General features: G+C 34.2%; 1 non-coding gene across 1 annotated transcript; it reads right to left on the reverse strand.

Moving 5' to 3' along the window:
• Positions 1-661: 661 nt before the first annotated feature.
• LOC111758432 (small nucleolar RNA SNORA2/SNORA34 family) lies at positions 662-797 on the reverse strand. The gene has a single exon (XR_002792607.1). It is a non-coding gene; the product is annotated as a small nucleolar RNA SNORA2/SNORA34 family (small nucleolar RNA).
• Positions 798-6,139: the final 5,342 nt, after the last annotated feature.

Genomic DNA, 6,139 nt, shown 5'->3' on the forward strand with positions numbered 1-6,139 from the left:
TAAAATCCAGTAGTGGTACCATCTTTGTTCTTAAATTTGTTTTGGATATTTGCAGTTCATTTTTATTTACATATGCATTTTTATGGTTGCATTTTTCTATTTCTATGAAAAATGCAGTTGGAAAGTCAATGAGATGGATTGATTTTTAGTGTTTTGGGTAATATAGACAATTTAATAATTTTCTTCCTGACATCTGCAATGTCTTTCATCAATGTTTTACACTTTGTTTGCTTTTTATTTTTTATTTTTAATGCCAGGGATTGAGCTCATGACTGCACACTTGCAAGGCAGGTGCTTATGCCACTGAGCTAAATCCCCAGCCCTGTTTTACAGTTTTCAGTGTACAGATCTTTTACTTCATTAGTTAAGTGTATTATTAGATCTTTTTGCTACTAATATAAATCAAGTTGGTTTTCTTGATTCTGTTTTCAAATAATTCATTGTTAGAGTACAGAAACACAACTTTGTACTTTGATTTTATATTTTTATATTCAATTTTAATGAATTTGTTTATTAGATCAAACAGCTTTTTTGTGAATTCTTTAGGGTATCTATGTATGTATATATTTATATTTTGCAGTACTGGGAAGGGAACTGAAAAGCCTTTCAAACTGAAATATATACTCTGTCCTTTTTATTCACTTACTTCTTTTAAAAAATTTTTTTGGTATTCATAGTGAATTGACCATTATATTTTTAAAGGTCTGAAATGGCCAACAGATCATAGAAAGATATCATTTTACACTCCTACTTGAAAAAACAGCTTCAGAAAACGGCTGGCCTTGATTCAGGCCAGTTTACTTAATTATCTAAATTTTTATTCTCACTAATTTTCCCAGGCTGGACTTAAACTTAACAATGCTCTTACTTCAGATTCCCAAAATCTACCATGCCCAGCTGAAATCTGTATATAAAATCATACAATGTACAAGCATAGACAATTTTCTTTCTTTCTGATTTGTATGCTTTTAACTTTTCTTGCCTAACTGCTCTGGCTAATCCTTCTAGTACCACATTGAAAAGAAGTGGTAAGAGTGGGGTCCTCATCTTGTTCCTGATCTTAGAGTGAAACCTCTTAGCTTTCTCTCTTTCAGCAGATGATTGGTATGCGATGGTCACATACAGCATTTATCATGTTGAGAGACATTCATTCTATACCTAATTTGTTGAGACTTTTTTTATTTATTAAAGAATTTCAAAGATAGTAAAATACTTTTTCTGTATCCATTGAGATGATCATATGGTTTTGCCTTTCATTCTGTTACTGTGCTGTGTCACATTTATAAGTCTGCATATATTGAACCATCCTTGCATCCCTGGGAGAAATTCCACTTAATCATGGTGAATGGTGCTTGTAATGTACAACTGAATTAATTTGGTGATTATTTCATCATGGATATTTAGATCTATGTTCACTAGATATAGTCTATATATTTCTTATAGTGTCTTTGTCTGACTTTGGTATGTTGGTAACGTTGGCCTTCTTAGAGTGAGTCTGGACATGTTATCTCTGCTTTGATATTTTTTTTAAGTTTGAGAAGGATTGATGCTAATTTTTCCTTAAATGGTTGATAGAATCTTCCAGTGACTTCATCCGGACATTTCTTTGTTGGGAGATTTTTGGTGGTTTGGTGATATAATCTTCATGATTGTTATTGGTTTATTCATATTTTTATTTATTCATGTTTCTTCTAGAGTATTCAATTTTTGGGCATATGTTTAGCATGGTCTGTTATAGTCCTTTTTTTCTGTAGCATCAGTTGTAAATGTTTCTCAATCTGAACTTATTTATGAGTTTTTTCTCTTCCAAATCTAGTTTTTTCAATTTTGTTTTCTTTTGAAGTACAAACTTAGTTTTACTGATCTTTTTTAGATTTTTTGGTCTTGATTTTGCTTATTTTTCTCTGATCTTTTTTTCTTGTGTAAATTTTATGCTTTGTGCTTTTACTAGTTTCTTAAAATGTTCTATTAATTGAGTTTTTTCCCTAATGTGGGCATTTATTAATATAAAATTTCCTCTTAGAACTATTTTTGCTGTATTCCATAAGTTTTTGTATGTTGTTTCCATTTTTGTTTGTCTCAGATAATTTTTGATTTCTATTGTGATTCTTCTTTGACACATTGGCTATTCAGATTTGTATTAATTTCATCACATTTGTGAGTTTTCCTTCTTATGGTATTGTCACTTTTATCATTTATTTGTGTCACAAACAAAACTTCAAGCCACCATTCAAATGGAGCAATTATTTTTCCCCAGACTGTCTTCTAGCCTTTAGTTCCAGTTTCTGATTATGATAGTACCATCCCAGCAGCAGTTTGGGCTCCACCTATTTAAGGTATTAAAGCTGCCTTACACTTCAAACATGCACTATTGAGGGAGAAGTGCCTTTTAAACATTTGTTATTCAAGGGAGGTGATAATTTGTCCTAGTGCTATCCTGTAGAAAAATAAAAGCCACATACATAAAATTTTTAGTCAGATACAGTGGTGCAGGCCTGTAATCTTTGCTACTCAAGAAGGGGAGACAAGAGGACAAGTTTTAGGTCAGCCTGGGCAGCTTTTTGTGACCCTATTTCAAAATAAAAAATTTACAAATTTTATCATTTTAAAAATATTTCTGTGTAGAAGCTAGTTGATGCCATTTATACTACTAGTTTATCTTAACTCCTTGAAAAGAAAAGTTTGTGTTATGCTTCTTTTTTGATTTATGTCTTGTATGCTGAGTAACTATTTTGAAGATAATGCAGTGTGTAATAACTATCTTCATTATTTGATTATGAAAATTCGTTCTATATTTTCATAATATAAAAGCTTTTTGAAAAAGAACTGGTAGATTAAATCAGAGGTAGACTGCTCCTGGATTCAATCACCAGTAACATACACACCATAACACATGCTCTAGAAACCATATTTTAAAAGTAAAAAGAAACAGGTAGTTAACAGGTAGTTCTTATAATCTATTTTACTTAATCTATGATATATCATTTCAATGTGTAATAATATAAAATTAGAGGTTTAACGTTTTAAGAATTAAGTGTTCAGAATCTTGTATGTATTTAAGATTTTACAGCAGGTTTCTGTTTGAACTAGCCACATTTTGTGCTGAGTACCCACATGTGGGTAGTGGGTTCCACGTTAGCCACACGGAACATAGATTAGCCATTCCCTACTATGGCCCTTAAATTCATGTCAACTCCATCATTCATTCCTCTCTGCTATATAGTTTGAATGTTTATATTTCCCCACAACTTATCTAATAAAATCCTAATCCCCAGTGCAATAAAAGATATGGTCTTTAGAAAGAGTTGATTATATTATGATGGTTCCATCCTTATGATTGGAACTAGTACCCTTATAAGAGAGACTGTAGAAAATTAGCCAGTTGCTTTCACTATGCCTTCTGTGAACCAGGGAGTTGGCCTTCCTGAACACGTATCTGCCAGCACTTAAAAAGGCTTTAACAGTATCTAGGCGTTTGTTGTTTACAGGTCATTTAGTTTATTATGCTTGTTAAAGCAACCTGAAATGATTAAGACACATTCCCTGATTATCATCATATTCTGATTGATACTTTTCTTGGAAATTATCAGTGTTAGATTTTATCACTTTCCAGTGTTATCTCAAAAGCAAGACCAAACTGTTCCACCCAGAAGTGTGTTCACTCATGCAACCCTTTGTTCCATATGTTATAATACATGAATATGTATCATCCTCTTTATCTTTAAAGAAAGTTTTTAAACTTAATTTTATTTATCTCATCCCCAAAAGATTGCCTTGCATGTAATGGATATTCAATAAGCACTTGTTTTAAAATAGATTGTGTTGAATTTACTATAAAGGAAGATAAGCCTTCTATTGAAAATGAAGCAACTAATAGCCAATTACACGACTGCAAACCAGGTTGCTTTCTGCTCACAGGGAAGCCAGAGAGCTGTTGTCTTTGACACGTTGTACCCAAACCAGCAGTTAAGTATGTGGGAAATTGCTCACATTTTGTGTTAAGTCAAGAACATCTTTGCAGTAGATGATTATATTTTACTTAGCTATTATTACTTTAGGACTGTACAGGGTTCATCTTTCTCTTTTGGTGTACTGTCTATTAACTTGGCTAGAGTATTCTGCCATATCTTAGCAAACTGCTATTCAGTCTGTGTCAGACACTAAGAAGTACTGAAAAGGAGGGAAAGAAAGGGTACCTGCTTTGAATAAATACAAAGTGGGGAAATCTTGCTGGGTGCTGTTCTATTTCAAAAGAGAAATGGAGTGTCCTAGATAAGGTAGTACAGCAGCACTAGGACAGTAGACTTCCTCCTTCTGGGTTCCACTTGTTTCTGTAAGCTTGTAAAAGGCATCAGCTTTGCCTGTCCTCTAGGAGCTCCAGAGGAATATTTAAGGTTAGGTCACTTCATGTTGCTAACATCATAACGCCACACACCAATTAAAAAATTTGTTTTAACTCACAGTTGTGGAGCCTGAAAAGTGCAAGAAGGATGGTGCAGACTCTTTCAAGGGCCCCTCTTCTGTCACTTCTTGTAGATGGCAATAGTGAGAGAGCATCTGAAAGAGGTCCCATGCCAGACAGGAAGCCTGCGAGCAGTTCAGGGACCGGTCTCATTATCATGGCTCATTCTTGTAAGAGCTCATAGATTCTGCTGAGCCCCCTCAATCTCTGCAGAAGGCAAGATCTGTACAGACTCAGAGACCTCTCACCAAGGCCTCACTTCTGAGAAGTTCCACTGTCACTGGGCTGAGTCTGAGGATGTCCCAGAGGCTGACAGAAGGAGCCTAACACATCCCTGTCTAGAGGAAGTTTTCAGGTTTCCATCATAAAGAATTTTTAGGATGTGTAAGAGGCACAGGAAGTGTTTACTAGGCAGAGATTTTAGGAAACACTCAAGAGTGGTATGCATGCTTTCAGAGAAATGAGGAGCATTATTTTCTGGAACAGAAAATATTGATGCTGGAACAGAAACTTTGGCAAAAGATGGCCTATCCCCAAAGAAGGGTAGTGGCCCATTCTACATATGGTCATAGTTATATTCTATTTTGTTATATGTCTTTTGTTGTTGTTGTTGTTGTTATTGTTTTGTAATTAAAATATTCTTTCGATTATCTCAATGTCTTCTTTAGGATCAGACACTTGCTCTTTATTTTTTCAATTAAACCTATTTTGGAGGACTTTCGGAATGTCTAGGGAATTTTGGGTATGGTGGGTCTGAAAAGGAAGGAGTCTAAATTTAAACCAAAAAAAGTATTAATATGGTTCACCTTGTGTCCCTGTCTTTGGCTGGGTCCTGTAAGTTGCAATCTTTTTTAAAGTGCTGTTTTTAGTTACGATTTCCTTCTATCCTTTTAACCCATCTTTTATTTCTTCTATCCTGCTTCACCGCCATCTCCATTTGAGGGTCAAGCCTCCAACATACAAAGCTTTGGAGAAATAAACCCACATCCAAACATACTGAGTTTCTTCCCCAATGAAAAAATATAACAAATTCCTTATGCTGAAGAATTATATACTAGTATTGTCTATATTGTTACTGTTCATAGATATTTTAACTATTTATTTTAGCAATCAAAATGAAACTCTTGTAAGCTTCTGAGATAGCCTGCTTCTACTCTTCGGCTATATTGTTAGGGAGAGGGAAAAACCCAAAAAACATTGTTTCCTATCCTCCTAGATTCTGTGTCTGGGGCCTTGAAATTAAATGGACAAAAACCAGATTAACAAGAGAAAAATAGTTTATTGACCCATACCACACACATTCAAGTGGGAGAAATTGTATAACTCACAAGACCACTGAAAACTTGAGTTTATGGAGCAACTTTACAAAATAAAACAATCTGTTGAAAAGTAAGAGGAAGGAAAGGGAAAAGGTGAACAAGAGAGAAAAATTAATGAAAGATGAGGGTTATTCAGCAAAGTTTATGATGCATCTTTCATCTGTGGCTTGATGAGAATCTCCATTTGTCTCTAGTGATAGAGTCTGAGTTGTCTTTAGAAATTGAATGTTATGTCCTATTTTTAGACATTTGATGGGGAGGAAAGAGACTTTTTTGTTTTTGCAATTTCTCAACTATTTTCAACTTGAGATAATTCTTGTGCCAGTATGATACATTTTGTGGTGGAATATTCTGATCC

The sequence above is a fragment of the Cavia porcellus genome, unplaced genomic scaffold (assembly GCF_034190915.1).
Source record: "Cavia porcellus strain 051 isolate PalLab524CR breed Dunkin Hartley unplaced genomic scaffold, mCavPor4.1 scaffold_2, whole genome shotgun sequence".
In the NCBI taxonomy this organism is placed as follows: Eukaryota; Metazoa; Chordata; class Mammalia; order Rodentia; family Caviidae; genus Cavia; species Cavia porcellus.